Below are 25,059 nucleotides of genomic sequence, written 5' to 3'. Positions count from 1 at the left end.
ACCCCACCCCTACAAAATGAGAGAATATCACCCATAATGTTAAAATTAAAAATTATTGCGTGTTTTATTTAAAAAAAAAAATATTTTTTTTGTTGTAAACACAGTGATTTTGTTATCTTAAATTTGAAACATATATGTTTGTTATTCTTAAAAGTGTCTTGCAGAAAGATATTAGTGCTAGAGAGTTTTGTCGCAGATAGCTCGAAAAAATTCTGCCGTAAGGGTGATAATTATTATGGTATTACAGAAATAAGCCTATGCAGCATCAAATATTCCCAAAAAATCTTTGAGACATATACTAAAAGGCTGGATATTTCCAAATCTTTTGAATATCCATGAAATGCACCTCTGAAATCCAGGAGTTACAACTGTTAGATATCAAACAGATATTTGGGTATTGTGACATCTGTTGTATATCCCAGAAACATCTGACACATACATGTGACTTATCACAGATATCCATGAGATATCTGAGGGACTTCTTTCATTTATGAATTGTATGTTTTATCTGGATATCTCAGATATATTCTTATTGGATATTAGAACAATGTTTTAATCGTTCAAAAACTTTATTCTATTAAATTTAATGATCCTATATAAATAGTAAATTTAAGTTTTATATTCCATAATTTTATGAGTAAAACTGGTATTACATCATTTAATTTTGCAGAATAAGTTCATTAACTCTAAGCATACTATCACTTAATCTACACCTATTTCTACCATAGCCGGTCTAATGACTGTATGTTTCTTGATTGAATGTATAAAATATGGATGTTTGGAAAGAAATAAACTAAAAAAAACTTTATTATGATTAAATAAAATTGTATATTGACAATTTTTATGTATTACAAACACAAAGAATAAGAATTTTCATTTCATTATTAAACTCATTTTTTACATGTACAAAGTGTTTCCATTGTACATTTTCCACAGACATATTAATATTATTTCTATAATTCTTATTATTATTCTTATAATTATAAGAATTATAATTCTTATAATTAATATTATTTCTTCTAAGAACTTGTGCTGTCTTGATTGTTTTGACATTTTTCTTTGTAAAAACTAACAATTAGTTCGAAATGAAATATAGCCATCAAAATAAAATATAAGCTACTTACGAAAACAGTTTTTGCCACTTTTTCTTTCACAAAAATGTCAAAATCTAAAATTTTAGGTACTTTCTTGAAATTTGAATTCACAGTTATTCTGATTGAACTAATATGCAACAGTCTTAGTAGAAATGTGTAACTCACCGAACGCAATACATTGAACGCACATTACATCGTAATTTCTGATCCGATAACCTTATAAAGCAATAAATTGTTCTCCCTGTCAAATGACTGGCTGTGGTAGAAGCAGGTATATGACAAGTATTATTTGAAACAAACAAAATACCAGAAGAAAAATATAATATTAACTGTATATAATTGTTAGAAAAAGTCATGAAGTCAAACGTTAAAAAATGATAAGATGATAAGCACATTTTCGATGCAAAAATTCTTAAATGGTCATTTTACCGGTAATGGTATGTTTAGTGTTAAATTTAAAGTTCTGTGAATTATTCATGATTTATAAATAACGATGTTGGAGAGATGTGTAAAATAAAAAGTGTTTATGATAAAAAAGAATTTAGTGTATTTTGGAAACTTTTGCATGTAGAGAAAGAATCAAATAAGTAATTTTTTTTTACTGACGGATATTTTTTATCATAAAATCAAACAAAATTATGTAAACATTTCAAGGCTAGATGGTCATTCGTGATCATACTAGTTTTATTTATTTTATTTCAAATTTATAATTGCAATAACTTTTTTTTTATAATGATTTTTTATAAAGCATCAGTAATTGTAAATCTGTGTCTGTTTAACATTTGGCTTTGTGTATTTGGTAACAGAAAATTTGTTTTCAGATAAATCTGTTACAGTGAATTCTGTAATATGAAATTGTATCTTCAACAAGATAAAATACACTTTAATTAAATAATATTTATGGTAACATGGCCCTAATATTTTGAATAGAAGTACAAACTGAATAAAATTTTCAGTACAAATGCAGCAAAGTAATTAAAATTTATACTTTTTAAACTAGATGAGAGAAAAGTTAATGACAATACTGTTTCAATCAAGAAAATGCTTAATTTTAATCTAAATACTTTGAAATTATCTGAAACCATTTGTTTTTACTTTGTTTTGGCAATTTTGTAATTGAACAAATTTCAATTATATTTCCTGTCTTAATAATTATTAGGTAATAATTTGTAATAAATCTTTTTTAAAATAATTAATATAAATTTTTTTTAACAAATATAAGTGTCTAGTTCCATTATCCTTAGAGCATAAAAATTTTTACATCAACTTATAATGCTGTATGAATTTAAATTAACAACTACTTTCTAAATTTACCGTAAAAAAAAAGAATTTTTTTAACAAACTCTTATTTAAGTTCTATATCAAGTTCACTTACTTAATACTTGGATTCTTAAATTTGTTTAAATGAACTACGAAAATCATAATGTGTTTTAACCACCACTATTATGGTATAAGTGTTTTTCTTTTAATTTAGACTGTTTCAATTGTGTCCAATTTAAGATGCTTAATTTTAACACCTACCTGTATAATAAATCTGAAGAAAAAAAAAAACGTAAAATAAAGTATGCTTATCCATACCCTCCAACTAATGAGGATTTTGAAAATAATTCCTTCTAGTGGTAGCGAACTAAAGTAGAAATTTTTATCAGAACTTAAGAATCTAGCCATATGGCCTGCACTTTTATAAGTAATAGTGGACAAGTTACGCTAAAATTAATTTTCTCTAAATATTAAGACATTAATTTTGCTACCGTCTGAAAAGAAGATTTCTGAAACTACGGAAATTCCGTAGCAGTTGGAGGGTATGCTTATCTTTTTTCATGGGTTGAGCATAAAACAAAATATTATTGATGCCAGTGATTATTTTTTAATGGTGTTATTATTAGTTGCTACGTGTTTTGTGTTAAAAAAAAAAGAATTTTTTTAACAAACTTTTATTTAAGTTCTATATCAAGTTCACTTACTTAATACTTGGATTCTTAAATTTGTTTAAATGAACTACGAAAATCATAATGTGTTTTAACAACCACTATTATGGTATAAGTGTTTTTCTTTTAATTTAGACTGTTTCAATTGTGTCCAATTTAAGATACTTAATTTTAACACCTACCTGTATAATAAATCTGAAGAAAAAAAACGTAAAATAAAGTATGCTTATCTTTTTCATGGGTTGAGCATAAAACAAAATATTATTGATGCCAGTGATTATTTTTTAATGGTGTTATTATTAGTTGCTACGTGTTTTAGGCACTGTTATAAAAGGTACCCAAATTACTCTTATAGAGACCTGATGTAGCTAATGTTTTAATATACTTCTTGAATTATGTGAAAAAGCATAAAAGATCAAAAATGCTTCAAAAAGAATTGATCCAATAAATATTTAGTGTTAAATGTTTTTTTTTTAGAAATATTTTTTTATTTATTTTATTTTCTTTCTTTTTTTTAATCATACTTTATATACTGCTGCAGTAATAGACTGCAAATTAATTATCTAATTAGCAATTTTTTTTATAATTAACCTTTTTAAATATTGACTTTTCTCTTACTTAAAAATGATTTATTAAATGACTTGGAAATAATACAATTGTTTAAACTAGATTATAGTTATGGATTTCTTAAAGTTTTGTTTTAAATTCATACTTGATATTTCTTTATTAAAAAAAAAGTTTCTTCCTCTTATGTGAGAGGAAACCTATTTCTTTCACTGTGGTTAAAACTTTTCATTCCTGGTTTCAAGTTCCCTTTTAATTTTCTTTTCTGTGAATGTTTTTCATGTTGTGCCTTATTAAATTTTCTCTATCATAAACTGAGAATCTAACTGTTGCAATTTTAATGTTATGACTTACTGATATTCCTGAAGACTGTTGTTTCTCGCAAAATAATACTGCTTCTAAAAATAATACTAGATTATAGGGTTCAGAAAAGAACCAGCCCACAAAGATTTTTTCTTCTTCTTTCCCCGTGAAACAACTTAATTTTGCACAGAAATAAGTATTTTTCTATTATATTCGACATGTTACTTTTACATACTAAATATAAAAGTTAAGTAAAGTAAAAACTGAAAAAATATTGCTTGCCTATTACCAAAGGGATTAATAAAAAAATTATTATGAAAATAACTATTTCAGTTATATTTCTGCATTTTAAATGTATAATGCATTGCAATTGCATAATGAAGTTACAGAAATGGTTCTTTGTAAAATGTAAAGCATAATGTTCTGGAATTATTTTTAAATTTTGAAGAAAAAAAAAAGAAAAAAATGCATAGTTTGCTTTAAAAGTAATAAATGGAATTTTCAACAGTATTGTATACATATTTTTCAATGTATTCGTTCTCTGTATGTCTTAGAATTTACAAAAAATTATTAACTTGTTTGTTGTTTATACTTTTTGCTTTAGAGAGGCAGGAAAAGAGAGAATAAATTTTAAACATTTGTTTTCTCTGTTATTTAACATTTGCTGTTCATTTCAAGTACATAATTTATGATTTTTACGAGCTTGTAAAAATGCTTCTTAATTTTAGCTAATAATTATGCAGTCCATAGCGTATGAAAGCGCCAATCATTTGAGGTGAAATACTTGCATACATGTTTGGTGAAATACTTGCCAGTCTGCATATCCGTCTACTGGCTGAGTTTGGTGAGATTCTTGTACTCTCATTTGCAACTCTGCTACATTTTGAAGATATTCACAATTTCAAGCTTCATTTTCCACCCTCTGATATCAAACTGAAAAATCTCCTGATCCTTTTATAATGGCTAATATAATCAAGAAAAGAGTTCTTTGTCAGAAACTAGTTATTTTATTATGATCATGTAAAGTCTTTGAAAATTAATTTGCATTTTGTTAATATATATATTGCTTAAAAATATTGTTTCTAGTGCTTAAGAAGTACTTAAAAGGTGCTTATTTCTTGTTGAAGCATTTGGCTATGCACCCTGATTTATATAAAGTATGGATTCACAACCTGCGTCCCGTCGCAGCTTTTAAATGCAATGATTTTTGTTTTCTGAAGAAAAAAAAAACCCCATAAGTTAGAATTGCTCATTTGAGTTATCACTTTTTGATGACATTAATTCTATGTTGTTTCTTGATTGCTTTTTTTCGCAGTTATTGCTACAAAATTCCGCATGCTTTTAGTTATAAATTTTTCAATGTGTAAATGCAGAGCGACGATGGCTCAGGGGATAAAGCGTTCGCCTTCCAATGAGGTGAAACGAGGTTCGATCCCGCCGATGGTTGATCGATACGAATTCCGGTCCCGGCTTGCACCGACCGCTGTGCTGAGATGAAATATTCTCAGTGGTAGACGGATCATGGGTTAGAGTCTCCTTGCAGTCAGCCTAACCGTGGGGCGTTCTCGTGGTTTTCCTTTCCATGTAACGCAAATGTGGTTTTGCTCCATCAAAAAGTCCTCCACGAAGGCAAATTTCTCCCAATCCCTTGTCTTCCGAAATGGGTTCAAAATTACAAGGCTATGGCTATAAGAGCATTGTAACAAAATTTTGTTTCATATGAACTTTTCAATCATTTACATGTGGTGTTATGGAAAATAATTTTAAATGAGATTTATGAAACAGAGATCATACATCAAAACATAAACTTAGCAACCACAAGGTGTGTAGCGTTTTTTAAAAAGTGCTTGCATGACAATTTTCAATCACAATTTTCTCTGCAGCATTTATCAGAAACTAGTTATTTCATCATCATTATGTAAAGTTTCTGAAAATGTTTCCAAATTTATTGACTTCATGTTTATAAATTAAGAACTTTAAACGATAGAATTTTTTTTATTTTTATTACTGCTCAGATCCTAATTATGTTTTTGTTTTTGGAATGTGATTAAAAATATTTGATTGCTTAAAAAGTACTTAAAAGGTGCTTATTTTTCGTTGAAAAATCTGGCTACGCACCCTGTAACAAAAAATTTTGACCCTCGAATATTTTATGATTTTTTACTGTAAACAGTTGTATCTCCTCAGTGCCAAATTTAATAATTGCTTGAAAACGATAAATATTGGTTGCACGGTATTTTTATAATTAGCATTTATCTTGGCTAACTAAATTATTTTGATTTGTTTTCATATATTCGTTACAATAAATATTATAGGGTAGTTTACAAACAGTGGACAGGGTTGCAAAAGAAGACTAAAATGCGACTATTTGCAACTATTTTCGGTCTGAGACAACTATGGCAACTTTTTGCCTGAAAAGGCTAAAAAAGCAACTATTTTTCTAGAACAGGAGACTATTTAGAAACTTTTCTGTACTGCTAGCAATGTTTTTTTTTAACAAAACTTAGTTTGACAACCTCAGGCTTCTAAACACAATGAATTTTTGTTCCCCCCCCCAAAAAAAGCAAAATATTTAAAAAATTTTGAATTGCAAATTTGAGTCGTCACTTTTTAATGCACTCAATTTGCTCAGATTCCATTGTAAGTTTGTTTTGTTTCTCGATCGCCTTTTCAATGGTTATTGCTACAAAATTCTGCATGATTTAAAAATATATATATATATTTTTAATACGATATTACTATCAGTGAATTTGAGTAACCACTTTTCATAATGTATATGTACATATATATATAAATCCCATTCAGCATGAAGGGCAAATAAACGTCAAAAATCCGTTCGTCCGTTATAAGGTTTTGGGCTTACGTTAAAATTACGTTAATTTCACATGATGATTTTCACAATTTCTTTATTCGTCAAAACGTAAACGTTAAAATTACGTTGAAATTGACGTTGAATTACGTAATTTCATGTGATGATTTTCAACATTTCTTCATTCGTTAAAGCCAGGGTTCGCCAAGTGGGCCCACTTTGAAAAAACCCGCCCAGGTTTTATTGGGTGGGCCCACCTTGAAAAAACCCACTTGAAACAATAAGTGGGTTTTTTTAAAAAAACATTTTTATTAAAACTTATTGTTGCACATTTAATTTTATATAATTTATTGTACAGCATGAGTTTGTCAAATAGAGTTGCGGGATTTATATAATTAAGTTTCTAATATTTGTAAAGTAAAAGGAATTCGAATCTAATTTTATAGTAGGTACTATTGAAAACTTTAAGTGGGTTTTTTTGAAAAGTAATATTTTAATGAAATTAAATCAAATAGAAATTTAATAATATAGTCTGAAAAGATAAATTTTTCAATTATAGTTGCATGCTTTATATATTAATAAACAGGTTATTATTAATTCATATGTTTAAAAAAATTCAAAGGAAACTTTTTTTTTTTTTTTTTTTTACTAAGTGATACATTAGCAAATTTAAACAGTTTTATTTTCTGGCTTTAAAAAATAAGCTAAAACTTTCTATACAAGAACATTTTAAAATTATTTATCTAAAAATGAAATCATTTTCCTAGGGTAAATTATTTGACAAAAAAAATGGAGTAAGTAATTGATACTCTTTATAATTATATGCAATTTTAATTTCACTTTCTATTAATATTATTATAAAAACATGGAAGACCATTAAATATTTATTTCAGTTTTTTATTAAAGTCAAAAGTCAGATGAAATTTTAGTTTTTACTGATTATAATTTTATATTGGGTTATATATATAAATATATATATATATATATGGGCAAATCTCTAGAACCTTTAACCTATGGTGTCTTCAAACTTTTCTTGTAAATATATAACATAATAAGGGAAAATTAATTCTAATAAAATTACAGGAGTAACTAAGCATTACTAACTTTAAAATACGTACAGTTTTGATCGCCGGTAACTTGATTTTGACCTTCACTTCTTACTTCAATCCTACGTTTGACGACTTTTCAGGAGTGTCGCTTAGAGAGTTTAACATACTTTTTATTTTTTTTCAATATGTATTCTGTTTAAAAAAAAAACTGAAAACATAATTAAGTGTATCAGCTGTACTATAATATTTCCTTGAATGATATTTTTCGTAAATATTGACGTTCGCAAACACTTAAAGTTTATCGCGAAATTTTGGCACGCCAAACCGTAACCATCGAAAATTGAAAAAAAAAGGTATACAATCCAATTCTGCGAATTTTATGTTAGTGATATTCCAAAAGCTTATTTAAAGTAGAACAAACATGTATCATTATTATAGATGAATATTTTTATTTGCAGTAATTATAAATTAATCGAATTTATCCCAAACTGTCATTCGGTGAGGTAGCAGTAACGATGTCAAGACCGTAACCTGACGCAGATCTAAAAAGTAAATGTAAAAATCAATCAAAATTTTGATCACACGTTTGTCATTGCCGAATTTATTTTCTGTGTTGTGTGCATCGCATTGTGTTGCATCTGAGTAAAGTTTTCGATCTATTCCCTAGGTTGTCCAGACCGTAACCCTGTCAAACCGTAACCACAGGATTAATTAATTGAATTTAACATATGAGAACTTAGTTTTTTCCCTATGTTTTATTAATTGAAAATATTTTTTGACTAAAAATAATTAAAGTAGTCCTTTTTATACATTTTATAACAATTTAACTTAATATTAAAATTTTTCAATTAATTTATGATACTAATAATTTTTGATGAAAAATAAAGGGTAAATAAGGAAAATTCAAAAATTTTAATATTTTGTTTATACTTCAAAGGGCATCGAAATTTTCGATGTTCACGATTATTTTCTGATATTTCATACATTTTCAAACAATCCTGGAGGTTTAAAATAGTGTGTCTATATATTTTTTTAAAATTTTTTTTTATCAAAAAGTTAAAGGTTCTAGAGATTTGCCCATATACATATATATATATATATATATATAAATAAATGTTTAATAAATATAGTAAATAAATGTGTGTGAAAACAAAAAGATTAATAAACTTGTTCCTTTTATATTACTGCATTTATATTTTATAATGCTTGGGTTAAAAATTGTGAAACGTTATGTATTTAACAATAAAGAAGATTCAAATATGTATTAGTGATAATGCGTTATTTAAACTTAATATAAAATACATATAACAAAATTGAAATAATTTTAGTAAATAATGTTCCTTTTATATTACTGCATTTATATTTTATAATGCTTGGGTTAAAAATTGTGAAACGTTATGTATTTAACAATAAAGAAGATTCAAATATGTATTAGTGATAATGCATTATTTAAACTTAATATAAAATACATATAACAAAATTGAAATAATTTTTTGGATTTTTTTCTATTTTTAAGCTTATACAACACTTTTTACTAAAAAAAAAAAAATTTTCACATTAAAACTTCAAACACTCACGCACGCTTCACAGTAAAACTTTTTTAGTTTATGAGCACTAAATGAAAAAACCCAATTTTCCCCGGTTTTTTTTCAATAAAACCCAGGCGGGTTGGGGTTATTTTAAAATACCCAGGTTTTTTCAAACCCTGGTTAAAACGTATACGTTAAAATGACGTTATTTTAACGGTATCAATTTTCCCTTTAAATATTTCGTTAGAAATATGTACTTAAAATACGTTATCTTAACGTGTACATTTATCCATTTTTTGACCGTTTTTTAAAAACGTTTTATTAAGGAAAAAGTAACGCTTCGTTGCATAGTTATATTTACGTTATTCTTTTGGGATTATAAACGTAAATTTAATGGTAAAAATTTTTCTAAAAAAAGGGTGTGAGTGCCCAAGAAGGATATTATTTAAAAAGGAGTTTTTAAAAAATAATTATAATAATTACTAAGAAATTTGTCTACTTTTAAATTCCATGTTCATTCTGCAATGAAAGAAACATTTATTTTTAAATAATGATTTAAATTTTTTTTTTTACAAAAACTTCAATAAATAGCAAAAATAAAATTTAAATATTTTGAAAAATGTATCAATCTTGTTTCTTTAATGTAGTATATATCTTCATTACTGAAAGAAAACAAAAACATATGTATCAAAAGACAGATAATAAGGAATTCCCACAATTAGTTTCCGTAATAAAATTTAGTGTAGGAAGTTTTAAAATAATTGTTCTTATTAAAAAACGTTTTTACACAGAAAAAAAATGATTACATTTTGTTTTGAATCTTGAATTTTATAATCTAGAAATTGTTTCATAATAAAATCTTATATGAAAATCATATATAATAAAAAATACATACTAAAAATATGTTTTTTAACGTGCACTTTTTACCCATTTTTTGACCGTTTTTTAAAGTTGTTATTTTAACGAAAAATTGACCTTCTGTTGCATAGTTATATTTACGTAAATTTTTTGGGATTATAAACGTAAATTTAATATTAAAAATGTTTCAAACAAAAAGGGTGAACCTGTGAGAGCCCACGAAAGATAATCTTTTACGTCTCTCTTGAATTCGAATAAACTGTACATTGCAGATTTTCATTACAATTCATATTTAATTTTTAAATACTTATAATTATTTTTGTTTCATTAAACTGGTTATAAATATTTGCTTGTTGATATTATTGAGTCGGCTCATTATCAGTAATTGACAAGGGAAATATGAGTTTTAATTCTTATATAACTAAACTATGATGAAAATTAAGAAATTTTCCAAAATACTGAATAAAGTAAAAATTTGCTACAACTTGACATGCAGCGAACATAACATAGAAACACATTACTTAAATTTAAATTATCTCAGTCTAGAACAAGAGTCGTGGTGTAGTGGTTACAGCGTTCGCCTAAAGGGTACGGCGTCCTAGGTTCGATCCTACTCTAGAGTGGGATGCTAATATGCGAATACTTATAATTATTATTATTCAGAGATCATGAATTAAAAAATTTATTTTTTTGTTATTATGTAAAAATTGATTCACTATTTTTTTTATATTGTAATTATCGCTCACCATACGAGTTTATAAAATATAATTTTAATATTATAATAATTATTTTCTACTTCAATCAACATGAAATAGAAACGATTATTTTTGCTTAACTATGTTAACATTTATTTATTAATTTCTTACTTTGCAATTATCGCTTACCCTATATAAGTTTTTTCGAAATAATTACTTAGAAATGTGTCTACTTTTAAATTCCATGTTCTTACTGCATGAAAGAGACATTTACTTTATTTTAAAATACTGATTTAATTTTTTTTCCTTCCAAAAACTTCATAAATTATAAAAATAGAATTAAAGTATTTTGAAAAATTTATCAATCTTGATTCTTTAATGTATATAATATTTATTAATGAAAAAAAAATATATGTATCAAAAGACAGGTAAAAAGATTATTCTCATAATTAGTTTTCATAATAAAATTTAGTGTGGGAAGTTTTAAAATATTTGTTGTTATTAAAAGACGTTTTTACACACAACAACATTTTTACAAATTTATTAAATTTGGCTTTGAATCTTTAAATTTGTAATCTTGAAATTGTTTAATTATGAAATCTTAATTGCAATAAGTACGTTATTTATAAAAATCATGCATAGTAAAAAATAATATAAATTTATAAAATATAAAAAATAATATAAAATAGCATAAAATATAAATAATAATTGTAAGTTTTGTTGTAATGTCAGAAAAATAATTTTTTTCATAAGAGCAAGTAATGATAATTCTTTATTTCTTTGCAAAATATTATTTATGAGTGAGTTTTTGTGTATGTGAAATTGAAGCACTTTTAAAAATAGTTAGAGCGTTAGTTCGGTTTATTTTTCCGAACTGTCAGTTTTTGGCTTTCTTGCATTGAATAGCCTTTTTTTTTTTTTTCATATCGGGCAATAATGTTACATAACAGGGAATTTTAGTAAAATTTACCTAGGGACACAATGCTTGGAAGGTTTTAAATAGTTAATGAAGTTAAATAAATTGTTTTTAATTATTTAGATTATATAAATAAAAAAGAAAAGGATTTAAGTAAGGAAAAGAGAAAGTTCCTCAAAAATTGAAAGTAAGACCTAAATTTTGCAATGCTAATACATAAACCATAAAAAAAGAAACCCACCTTTAAGAACAAAAAAAGAAGAGAGAAATTAAATATTTGTTTTTTCATATTTTGACATTAGTGCGACAAATTTTTTTCTATGTTTTTTGACCAAGATTTTTTCATTTAAACTTAGTTCCCGGTTAATAGGGGTTTTAAGGGCCATTCTAGTCCTTGACGGGGGCGATGCTCGATCCTCGACACCACCGAGTACATGCGATATATGTGCTATTAAAATCTGTGGAATCAAGAGGCTTGTGGTCGGTCACATTGCTGTACCAAATGTACAGGGATCTGGAGAAAATTCCCTACCCCTTCAGAGATTTACAGGGTGGCCACCCACATGGAAAACCTTGAAAACCTGGAATTATCAGGGAATTTTTTTTATACTGGAAAAATCAGGGAAATATGGATAAAAACTTGGAAATTTTAAAGAAAAGCTGGAAATTTTTTCTTATATATTTTTTTTAATTTCTCTAATTTAAATTATTTGCTAATTTTCTTAATTTAAATTGTTTCATCCATTATACCCACATTTTTTAGACGGAAATGTGTCTCCAAACAATTAAAATATCATCGACTTACTTTGCTTTCATCAAAATTTGCTCCATTATAACCCTGTTAAACTAGAATACAACATAAAATTCTCCCATGGTTGCTAAGCAAATGTAGAAACCTTTGATCTCTATGCAGACTATGGGACTGTGCAATTTAGGAAAGGCAAAGATTATGGTGGATGTGGAAGACGGGGTTAGGATATTTCCTTCGGTTTTTAAATTCTGTCCGTTGGTTTGTTCACACAATGATTCAAGTTTGTTTGCAATTGAGAGTGGTAATTTTTTCTATTTTGACAAAATGAGTCAAAATGTTTTTGTATCTTTAACTTTATTAAATTCTCTAAAAATTAGTTGGTTATAATTTAATAATAATAGATTTTATATTGCACTCTTTTTCTGAAAGCTTTTGAACTCCCATTCAAAGAAATCTGTAAATTATTTTTTCTCAGCAAACCAACCAATCACATTTCCCCCATCACTAACAGCAATGTTTGTCGACAAATTGTTACAATTCTTGCATTAATGTTAATTTTTTCTATTTCATTTTAACCTTTTATAGTATATTTTTATTTTGAAAAAAGTTTTTTTTTAGAACTAACTGTATATTAAAATCAAATTTTACGGTTGTGTTGGTAAATATTAGTTTTTTGATTCAAAAATTCGAATTGTATAGTTATCACAATATCGAAAGTTCGTAAATGTTGCTTGCATTCCAGAGATGATGTTTCAAAACTATTCCTCTTTTTTCCTAAAAAAGCTGACAATGACTAAGGAACATATAGGAAACATATTAAATGATGTATAAACATAAAATAAAATTTTTTTTTTATTCATATGTGTTTAGTACAAAGAAGATTGTTTAGATTGGAATTCTTTAAATATTTTAATTCCATTTAAGAAAAAAAAGAATAAAATTTAAAGAATTTTATCTTTTTTCTTCTATAAATTAAGCAACAAAAAGTTAGACAATTATACATTTGTGACGTTTACTTTTGGATACTGAATCTCTTAAAATAATAATGCTAATTCAAAAAAAAAACATTGTTTAAAAATTTCGCTTGAGATATTGGTTTAAAGAAAATATGATCAATTAATTTTTTAAAATGCACTGTTAAGATAAAATACAGTTTACAATACAGCTTTATATTGAAATGTAAATCCAGTGATTCATAAAAATGTTGGTACACTTATGACTTTAAATGAAATAAGACTATTCGTTTATTAAAATGAATATTTCAGAATGGATATTTAATAATAAAAAAATATATTCTATTCTTATCAAAACTGCATGGAATATTTTAAAGACAAAGCAAAAGTTAATTTGTAAGAAATCAATCATCAAAAAGTAACAATCACTTTATCGCACAAAAGTCATTGTACACTTTCAAAAAAATCTCTGCCTATTAGTAAATATTCTAATTAGTAATATATTAGTTTCCTTTCACATCTAGAATAGCTTTTATAAGTTCGTAAATAAATGTAACTAGTTTTTTTTTGTCTGAACAAATTCGAGCAGAATATTTTTTATAAAATTTTACAGAAACTGTTTCAACGCTCAATTGTAAATTTATGAATTTTTCCACAAATTTTATAATTTTAATCTGATATGAAGTCCTTCTTTTTAGCATTTTATTGCATATTACACATTTACAGCATTTTATCGCATATTGCAATATGACATAATATATTAATTTAACAATATTCATTACTGATTTACCTCTTATGATGACAAATAATCAACTATTGTTTTATTATGACCATGAGGCGTTTTTAAAAGATAAAAGAAAATATTACGGTGAAGCAAAAATTAAAATATAATTTTAATTTTTAAAAAAATATAATTTTGCTGTCTCAAATTTGATACTGAATTGCAAATAAATATATAAAAAATGAAATGAAAAATAATTAAATGAAAAAATTAAAGCAACAGATGATAATTTTAATTCTGAAATCGGAAAACATTTAATTTTTGTTGCTATTTCATTATTGATATCTTAAAAATAAACTTTTGCTTTGTTTTTAAAATATTCCATGCAGTTTTGCTTAAGCCGTTTTGTTTGCTGCCATGCAGTTTTACATCTTATTGTCTGAAATATTCATTTTAATTAATGAATTTTTATTGCCTATTTCAATAACAGTTATAAGTGAGCGAAGACTTTCGGGAGCCACTATAATTATAAAAATGTATTAATATATAATCACCCGAAACGGTTTTCCTTTTTGCTTAATGAAAATATGTTAAACAATACCTATCCAAGGTCTTATTGGTCATTCTTTTTTGCCATTTTCTAGTTACACTTTGAGCAAAAACTAGTTAAAGTAACACATTAAAAAAATTGTATTCAATAAAAACAATATATTCTACAAGTTAAACGTATTTTTTCTCCATGTCTTAATTTCCTAAAAATTAATGTTGTACCAAAACATTAAAAAATAAATAAATAAATCTTGCAAAATTGTCAAAATAAATTATTTTTTTCAAGATGCTATGTTAAAAAAATAAGTTTTTAAATAAAATATTTTGTAATATAGACACTTTTTTTTGTACACATCCTGCACTTTATAAGAGAAAAGAAACACAGACCTGGAAGTTTAAGATAGTTGCTTGGAAAACCTGGTAAAATAAGAAAAATTTGAAATCTAATTTGAGTGACCACCCTGCTCATAAAAGTTGCCAAACCTGAAAAATGTGACAAGTCTAGTCAAAATAGAATTCTGAAAATATTTTTCATTATAAATCTAGCAATATTTTATATCTGATGCTGAAAAAAATATATAAAAATTTAAATTATAATATGTTTGATGATACATAATTTTTAAAATGAGGAATAGTTTGTAACATTTTATGATTTTCAACTTTTTCTTTTTACAATATATTTTATGTTTTCTAATGTTATGCTTGTAACATGTTATGTCCATATATTAAACAATTTTATTTTGTATTTGAAATTTGTTAATGAAAACTTTTTCCTCTATTTTGTTTTCGAAATAAGACTGCAAAATTATCGGTGTAGGTGTCTATAATCAACTAAAAATATCCTAAGTTTAGGTTTAGAAAACGTATTAATTTGAAAGAGAATCACTGTACTTTGTGTAAACTAGACCACTTTCTTTAGATCTGAAATCTTTTTTTTTTTATTAAAAATATTTCTTTAGTTTTTTTTTTAATAAAATAATTGAATTTTCTTTAAAACTGTTTTAAATGTGGTGAGAAAATAATTAATTAAAAAAATTAGTTTTTTAATTTCTCAGAATTTTTTTTTTATGTGTACCTCTGATGCCCAAATCTTCTATGCTTAATGCTTGCATATATTATGTCAAATATATTTTTGTACAAATTTTATTAAATTATTTATAATTAATGGAGATAATTAAATTGCAAATTCTTTTACCAAAACTTATATTTTGGTTATTATAATTAAAAATATTTAAAGATTGTCATTTTATTTCAAAATTTAGAACTGGTGGTCATCAGTGGGGTTCTCCAAAAATATGTTCTGAAACTGGCGGTGTGAACTGGAGTCCAAATACACCTGTGTCAAACTATGTTGGTGTGCCACAGAATGTACCACCTGTGGTAAGAACAATATTTTTATAAAAATTGATTTTAATATCTTTTCAAGGTTGCTAAAATTTTTTATTTTAAAAAAAAATGAAACAAACTTGTATTTTTGCCCTCTATGTTACCTTACTTGTTAGGCATGAATTTATACTTACAAAAGCTTATATCAAGTTTAATTGAGTTTGAATAAATGCAATTTCAAGAATTATAATTATAGCATGTTTCTTGTAAAAATGTAATGTTACATTAACTTGCATATTGTATGACTTTAAAAAAAGTGTTTATAAAATTTTGTTCAATTTGTTAAGATGTTTGTGCACTTCAAATTTCAGAAACATTTTTCACTTTTGTCCTCAGAAAAAGCTATTTCTTTTATTTTCTAACAGTTATTGATATGACCTCTCTTCAGAACTCCGGAGGGCTGAAATTAGTTTTGAGAAAACGCAAGAGACCAGAATGCCATAGGACAATTAATATCTTTCCAATTTGATTTTTGAATTAATCAAGAAAAAAAATTATTTCTTCTTTAAAAAATTAAACAAACATACCTGCCAAGTCTCCTGTATTTTACGATCTCCTGTTAACCCATATGTTCTAAAATTTCTCCGTATTTGTTCAAGAAATTTAAGAAAAAAAATTTGGTGATAAAATATCCACTGATGGCAAAAATAATTATCTTATTACTCAACAGATGATACTATTGCTAGTACTGTAGTATGCTGAATGTTAATAGTTTAAGAAGAGGCCGGGATAGCCTGGTTGGTGGGGCACTGGGCCTATGTCCTAGAGTTTGTGGGTTTGATCCCAAACCGACCGAAAACTCCCCGTGTAGTGAATGGTGACTGATGCATGTTATATCTGTCGAGTCGCAAAGTCCTACGTGTTCCCATAACAAATCAATATCTCTGGGGGTACTGATCCAGGAGCTCCCTCGTCTTCTGGATTGGGATCAAAATTACAAGAATACAGAGTTGAACATTGGCAATCGTAAGTCCAGAATTGGGTCAGCTGTTCAAATGAAATAGTTAAAGCATTTATAAATAATGGTTTTAATTTCTTTAGATTAAGATTTGTATGCATATTTTTTACTTCACTAAATGTAAGTGCTTATATTATTTCTAAATGTGAATTTTCACTTTTTGACTTACATAATTATGCATCATGTGTCAAAACTTTACTCATAGCCTAAAAAATGTTGCTAGTAAAATCTCCGTTATTTATTTCTCCAATGTGAACAGATATAAACAAATATTTTTGGTTAAAAATTATTTAAAATAATATGAACTTTATTATTACTTTTATTACATTATAATGAAAATATTATTTGTTGTAAATTGAAAAATAATGATGTGACACCGCAATGGAAGATTTGGACGCATAATACTTCCAACGTCTTCCGTGTTGGATCTACTTTAGTTTGTTCGTCGTCGTCCTCATTTTTGAAATTTTGAAAGAATTAAAATGAAATTCTCAAATTGGGGATTTTTAAAAAAGAAAATTTATAGAGTTAGGAATAAAAGTTTATGATATATAGAGATATGAATGGCTCTAAGAAAAAAGTATTGTTTTTCAGCAAATGGTGTTTATTTTAATCTTTATTTTTTAATGGCTTTTATTTTTCATGTTGTGTAGCGTTTTTAAAATGTGCTTAAATGTACTTATCTCGATTTTCATTTTTTTTAAAGCCCTTAAAGGTGCTTTTTTCTTTGAGTATTTTTAAAAAGTGCTTTTGAAAAAGAGATTTTTTTTCTTTACCATGTCGATTTTAGGCACGTATTTTGCAAAAGCGTGGTTTTCACCTTGTTCTATTCAACGTTTTCACATTTTATTCAACCACAATCCATTTCGACCTATCGTCTGTCCAGTAGCGTATGAAAGCAGCTATCATTTTACATGTTTAAGGAAATACTTGCGAGACCGCATGTGCGTCCACTGACCTGAGCTCTTGGAAATTCCAGCACTCTCATGTGCAACTCTGCTGCATTTTGCTTGATATTCTCAATTCCAGGTTTCATTTTCCACCCTCATTTTTCGGAACGAAAAATCTCGCGATCTTTTTATGGTAGCTAATATAATGAAGAAAAGAGTTCTTTGTCAAAAACTAGTTATTTTATCACGATCATGTAAACTCTTTGAAAATAATTTTGCATTTTGTTAATGTATGCTTAAAAATATTTTTTTAGTGCTTAAAAAGTACTTAAAAGGTGCTTATTTTTTGTTGAAAGATTTGGCTATGCACCCTTTTTTTGTTTTGATTGCTGTAAAAAATATCTATAAATATTTTTTTAAGAAAAAACAAACAAGCCATTTTTATAATATGTGGACCATTCTCATGGAAAAATGTGTAAAAAGTTTAAGATTATATTATCAAATTCGAAACACATTTTTTGGAGTAACAAACTGGCTCATGTGAACATGAATAAATATTTCTTAATTATTCCCTTGTATTTTAATGTAAGCCAATTTCTTATTCACACCCATTTTGAATATATGTGTAAACTAAGTTCTCTAGCAAAGTTTGTCTGAAAGTAGTGAAGTAGTCACTACAATTTGTAGTCAGTTCATTTTTTAAAAAAATAGTTGTAGTTAACTGCATTTGTAGCAAGTTGTAGTTGTAAATTCTGTGTAGTTGCAGTGAATTACAAAAATAATGTGGTTTTTCAAACTACTGGCTGAAACTCATGCTAATCATACATTGGTGAATCTGATTAATTTAAACTTAGAGTTCATTTCAAAAATTGAAATATATTATGTCAGAATATTTTGTCTCAATTCTCAAAAGTCTGTTTAGAAGAAATTTGGGTCCGTTAATGGACCCTTCACCAAATATCTTTTCATAAAAACGGACCCTTCACAAAATAATTTGTCTTTTAATCGAACCCATCACAAGTGACACTCGAAGACGTTTGCGTATTATTGTAAATGGGCAGGAAAAATTGACTGATGCTGAGTGTTTTGTTAATCATGTTTTTCTGCTTTAATTCTAAGGCTAAATTTGATCTCATTTCATTTATATTAGATCCCTTAACTTCTTCGAAGTAAAAAAAAAAATTATAAATTCAAAATGTAGTATTCAAAGAAAATATATCTACTTCTTTGTAACTGTATTGGTTTGCATCGTGTGTACATTCTCATTGATATTAAAGGATATTTTTTTGTAAATAAATAATTGAGCAATATATTATTCATAAAATTTATTGATAAAATATTATGTAAATAAAAATTAACTTATATCAATTTTTAAAAAAAACTATTGTAAATTTAAGAATTGTTTAAGTTTACTTAATGTGCAACACATTAAGAGTGATACATAACTAAGTTATGTTATTTAAAATGTGTTCATTGAAATTATTAAAAATGTGAGTGATTTTGTTTCCATTATTTGTCCAAAATGAATATTCTTTGTTGTGTAGTATAGGCTAAATACCAAATATTTGTATGTTGCATCTCTAATTTAGTAGCAGCAATAGCTGTTTATTTTTGAAAATTAAAATATTTTTAATTATAATTTTACAGTGTTGAACATAATCTTGTGTCCATTTACAATTTAAAAGCTCCTTGAAAAGGTTTTTTGCAATAACGGAACCCTATTTGCACAAATTCACAAAACAGGACCGTGGTTGAAAGAATGTGACTTAGCACTTATTTTATATTCACAAATCAAGAGTAATTTTTTCTCAATTTTACAAATACAGAACCTTTTACAAAATGTCTTGACAGACCCTGATTCTGGTATAATATTTTAAATTATAATTTTTATCTAAAAAAATAAAGATTGTTTATTTAAATAACTACATACATTGTTTCTCAATTCCATCATACTTTTACTGCTGGGTTTAAATTAACCAGTTTATAAATGTTTGCAAAATGTAATTTCTTTGTGATAAGCCTAAATGGAATGAATGGAATTTTTTTTCCCTTCTAGGCTGCTGTTGGGCAAGGAATGGTTGGAATGGTCAATGTTCCAGTTTATGGCTATCCTCAAACAGTAATACCTACTATGATACCTGCTCAATCCTTCATGGTAACCAATACAGTTACATCTCTAAGTGATTTTAGGAAAAACTTATTTCAAATTGGTTTTGCAGAAATTGTTTTATTTAACAAAAAATTTGACAAAAAAGCCCATTTATTAATTTTAGAATGCCACTACTGGAAAAGCTGTTCTTTAGATTAGAACTATGTGCAAACAAATTGTTTAAAACTTTCTAGATTTTTTTCCTCTAAAAGTTTTAAATAATAAAAAAAAAGTCATTTAAAAAAATGATTTTTTTTTTATGTAAAATTATTATGGTTTTTAGCATTTTGAATAAATAACTCTAAATTTTTATTGTCATTTTATTTGCGTGTAGCATTTTACTTGATTTATAAAATTAGAGCTGATTTCATTTGTATATTATACCACATTATCCTTTTTTTTTATTGTTATCCCTGTTATTTTATTTAATTTTTTTTTATTGTAATCCCTGCTATTATAGTCCTTTTTTATTGATTTGTATCAGGGTTTGTTGATTTAAATCAGCTTGATTTAAATAACGATTTAAAACATGATATAAATCAAAAGATTTTTTTAAAAAAATTATTGATTTAAATCAACTAATTTTTTTTATATATATTGATTTTAAAAGTTAAAAAACAGTGTTTCAAATATTGATACTTTTATTATTTTCTTATCTTTGTTTTAAAATTTATTTCAAATAAATTGCTACATTAATTAATTTTAGTTAACGAAATTACTCTCTTTCTTGATGTGTGTTAAATTCCAACACATTTGAAATTACATTTTTAAAAATCTATTGATTCTTGAGATTGAAAGTACAGATTAAAGTAAACATTTAATGCTGTCTTAATATAGACTTGCATAGCTGTAGAAAGTAATTAATGAACATGACTTTTTTTTTAAAAAAAAATGCAAATAATGCTGATTAAAATTCTACCTTTTGATTGAAAAAGTATGGAATTAAAATCTACATTATATTTTATTGATGTACGATTAAAAATGAATATTTTAATATAAAAATTTATAGATTAAATTTTTATTTATTTTTTGATGAATGACTACATTTATAAACACAATCTGTTACATTTATTTTGCCATTTTAAAAATCAAGAGGAAAAAAAAGAAATCACAATTTTAAATTAAAATTATGGTTTGCTAATTGAAACTTTGCTTTAATAATTAAAGTACAGGGGTCTGTCCGAGCCAAATTTACTACCCTTTAGAGGTACCTTCACAAATTCAACTTTAGGGAAAACTGTAGAATAATTTCAAAAAATACTTTTTCTTAAAATTTTAGTTTTGTGTCTCGTAGGAAACGATAAATACATATTTTTACAATATTTTTGTGTTGATTTTTTAATAAAATTTTTTATTTTCACAAATTTTGTCTAAATTTTCACAAAATAGGTGCCTTTCAGAAAAACCTAAACAGACCCCTGAAGTACTCTTTAAATTCTCTATTTCATCTAGTCTTAAAATTTCAATCATGCATTTGTTCCAAAATGGTTGCCATGCATTCAAAGCTATGTATTATCACGAAAAATTATTTTAGTAAGTTAAAGCTCCTAAAATATTGTTATAATATAGTTTTAATGTTAATTTAGTTTTGACTAAACATTTATGAAGTATTTTTAATCATAAATTAAATTTCTTACAGTGTATTTGAGTAAAAAATCAAAAAAATCTGATTTAAATAAAAAAAAATCTGATTTTTTTAATTTTTTTTAAAAAACAAAAAAATCTCAAACCCTGCTATGTATACACTAAATTGAATGAGAATAAAATCAAACTGTCTGATTTAATAGTGAAGCAATTCGAAAATTTTTAAATGTTTCATGTATAGAAAGTACAATTTTTTGACTTTTTTATGCAACTGACATTGCTATCTAAACAAATGAGACATTTCTTCAAATTCAATTTTTTATGCTTAACCTAATAAAATAGACCTTTGAAATAATTTTTAAAAAGAAATGAGGGTTTAATGTATGAAATATGCATTTTTTGACTTACCTTTTAATCTTAAAATATTTGTAACATCAAAACTGTTAGATCTATCAAATCAATTCTATTTTTTTTTTACTTTAGTCTAAAAAATACACAATAAATAATGTCTCCGGATTTATTGTCATAAAATTAATTTACATTGCATTAAGGGATCATAACTTCTATTCGTCATTTTCATATTGCATATCAGGAATATCATTTTTATGAAAAACCAATTTCTTTTTAAAATTATTTTTGAAATATAAGAAGATTTTCAATTTCATACTTGCAATTTATTATTGTAAAATTTAAAGCATATAACACTTTTAAAAGCTTCAGTTATAAGACTTTATTAAAAATATTAAAAACAAAAATTATTCATCGTACAATTATAGGAGATAGTTTTTTAATCTCCCTTTTAAAACACACTACTTGGTTACATTTAAAAACACATATCCCCCATCTCAGTCACCCGTTGCCACCACCAGCAACAAGTGGAGGAAAAATATCACTATGGTGATTTTGGTTGGTTGGCGCGTGGCCAGAGGCCATAGCGACCAACCCGTTTGTGATAAGCATTCATTATTGGTATATGATAATTTAATTAAAAGTTATATAATTTATTTTGAGACAAATTTATTGTAATATATACACTATATAAATTCATTAATAACTAGGAAAAAAAACTGTATTTTATAAAGAGCATACTTTTTCATGTACCCTATTACTTTGTTATAGGCTTTAAATGTGTTTTGTATTTTAAATAATACAAGAATCAATTGAAAAAGTCAAGTGAAATGTTTAGAACATTATTCATTTAAATTTTTTATTTTTTAATTTCATTCATAAAAATTTTACAACTCTTTCCTTCTTCACCAAAAAAACCTTGCAAGATTCCACAAAATATCTGAAATAAAAGAAAGAAATCACTATCATGATAAAATTTTACATATTAACATTAGAATACACACATTAGAATAAGGGGGATTAAATACCATTAATTTGAAATCAGTTAAGCCGTCAGGTATCCCTTATAAACTGATTTAAAGTTTGCCAGATATTTTGATTATAGTTCTAAGATTATTCTATACTCTAATGAAAGATGGCAGATATTTGGTTTTGTAGCTTTAATGTTTGGGCTGAAATTTGTTTTAAAAAAATAAATTGTATTTATAAACGAAGACTATTAAAAATGAAAGTATATTGAAAAATTAGTAAGGTAAACTTACATACTTACTACCATTGTAGAAAAGTTAAGTATCAATAGATAAATGTAAAGTATAAATAAAAAGTAAAGTATCGAGAGTTAACTTTGAATAATAATAAACAAAATATTATGCAAATCATCATTTAACAAAAAAAGAGGGGATGAATGTATAAGGAAATTGGGAATTTCTATTTTTAAAAATTCTTATATATAATACTACTACCTTTTTCTAATACTTTTCAATAATTACCGAAAAATGGTGTAGCTTTGAGAGAGAGAAGATAAATATTTATGTTTTCTAACTTGTTTTAAAATTAACTTTTCAAAAATTAAAAGAATTCTTAGGGAAGAATAAAATAACTATTTCAATAATAAAAATAAAATAAATTTTTCAAATAATCGAACACATGCTTTAACAATCAGCTGAAATAAAGATTAAAGTTTAAAAATAAAAAAATACAATGATTATTATATTTTATGTTACAATAATGCCACAAAGTTTGGCGAATTGCTTGGCAGATATTTCAAAATGAAGCTATTCACCAGTATAAATCTTTACATTCATAAAAATAGAAATTATTTCTATCTAAAGTAATTAAAACTTTGATTGGAATAAATTATAATAAGTTTTAATTTTATTAGTTTAAACCAAATATAAATATTTTAAAAGAAAATGTAGAAAATAGTTTACTGAACTCACCACTTTTGAAATGATGTGCAGGTTCCTGTTATGGTACATCAACTTCATTGAGATTCTCATCTCATCATGTAAAAGTATTTTTAATGCTTTAATTTAAAGGCAAATGTTATTATTAAACTAAAAAACTGTTCTGTTTCATCAACAAAAAATTTCATCTGATTATTTTCTTCATCAGCGTCGCCGCCATTTTTATTTACCTTTGTATATGTCATCCCACAAAATTGAAATTTCATAAAAAGCAAATGATCTGAATTGTTCAAGTGTTAACGGAGAGAAAAAAATTGCCTTATAAATTTTTAAGGATTTTTTTATGCTTGAAATTTTTAATTATCAACTTAATCAAAATTATAGTGATAAAAATGAAATAAGCATTTTTAAGTTTTTATCATTAAATAAAGTTTATTCATTTATGAGTAAGTTTGATAAATGTACTTCAATTCAGAATGTTTTGCCATTTGTATTTCTCAATGCAGCTATATCTACTAAAAAAATGACCTTTCAATATTTAGTATTATAGTAATTTATATTATGTTCACTCAATTCAACATTTTGTGGAGCTCAGCTTTAAATTGTCTTTCTGGTTTTTCTTTCGAATATAGTCTTAAAAAAACTAAATTATAATAACGTGGCTTTAATAGTAGATGCCCAATGGCTTAGTGGTAGCATGTCAAAAGTCCTGGGTTCTATCCTCAGTCCAGGTAAGGTTAACTCAGCCTTTCATTGCTTCAGTTGGTTGATAAAATGAATGCCACGCATGCTTTGGGATTAAACTCTGAGGATTCCACATTTGGTTGACAACCCAATTGTAAAATCTGCTGCTGTAACGCAGATGTCAAGAAAACCAGGATGTGTACAGTAGGTCTCCTTGAGCTGTTGCACTTCTGAGTTTAGTTTAGCTTTTATGATAAAAATTTTATTGTTTTACTCTACTGTATCTTTGCTATTTTAATTATATTTGTCAATCACAAAATTGCTAAACCAATTACATTAAAATATCATGAATGTTTATTTTCTGATTAAAAGTTACTTTTTTATTTAAGCTTTAGAAATTATGATATCTTTTAATGTACTTATTTTTTTTTACA

The 25,059-nt window shown here is 25.7% G+C and overlaps 1 long non-coding RNA gene across 6 annotated transcripts in view; it reads left to right on the top strand.

Annotated features, from left to right (window-relative positions):
• Window positions 1–20,322, top strand: part of LOC147806624 (uncharacterized) — a 37,038-nt gene extending 16,716 nt beyond the window's left edge. For 2 of the 6 annotated variants that reach the window (XR_015436047.1, XR_015436046.1), the window contains exons 7-8: window positions 15,982–16,099; window positions 20,010–20,322. This is a non-coding gene — a long non-coding RNA (uncharacterized LOC147806624). The remainder of the gene's footprint in view (window positions 1–15,981; window positions 16,100–20,009) is intronic. The other 4 variants (XR_015436049.1, XR_015436050.1, XR_015436048.1 and 1 more) reach the window with 3 other exon arrangements.
• Window positions 20,323–25,059: the final 4,737 nt, after the last annotated feature.

Source organism: Parasteatoda tepidariorum, chromosome 8 (assembly GCF_982258835.1).
Source record: "Parasteatoda tepidariorum strain Cologne lab strain chromosome 8, Ptep-v5.0, whole genome shotgun sequence".
Lineage (NCBI taxonomy): Eukaryota > Metazoa > Arthropoda > Arachnida > Araneae > Theridiidae > Parasteatoda > Parasteatoda tepidariorum.
Note: the sequence above shows the minus strand (reverse complement) of the source record. Positions and strands in the feature narration are given on the sequence as shown.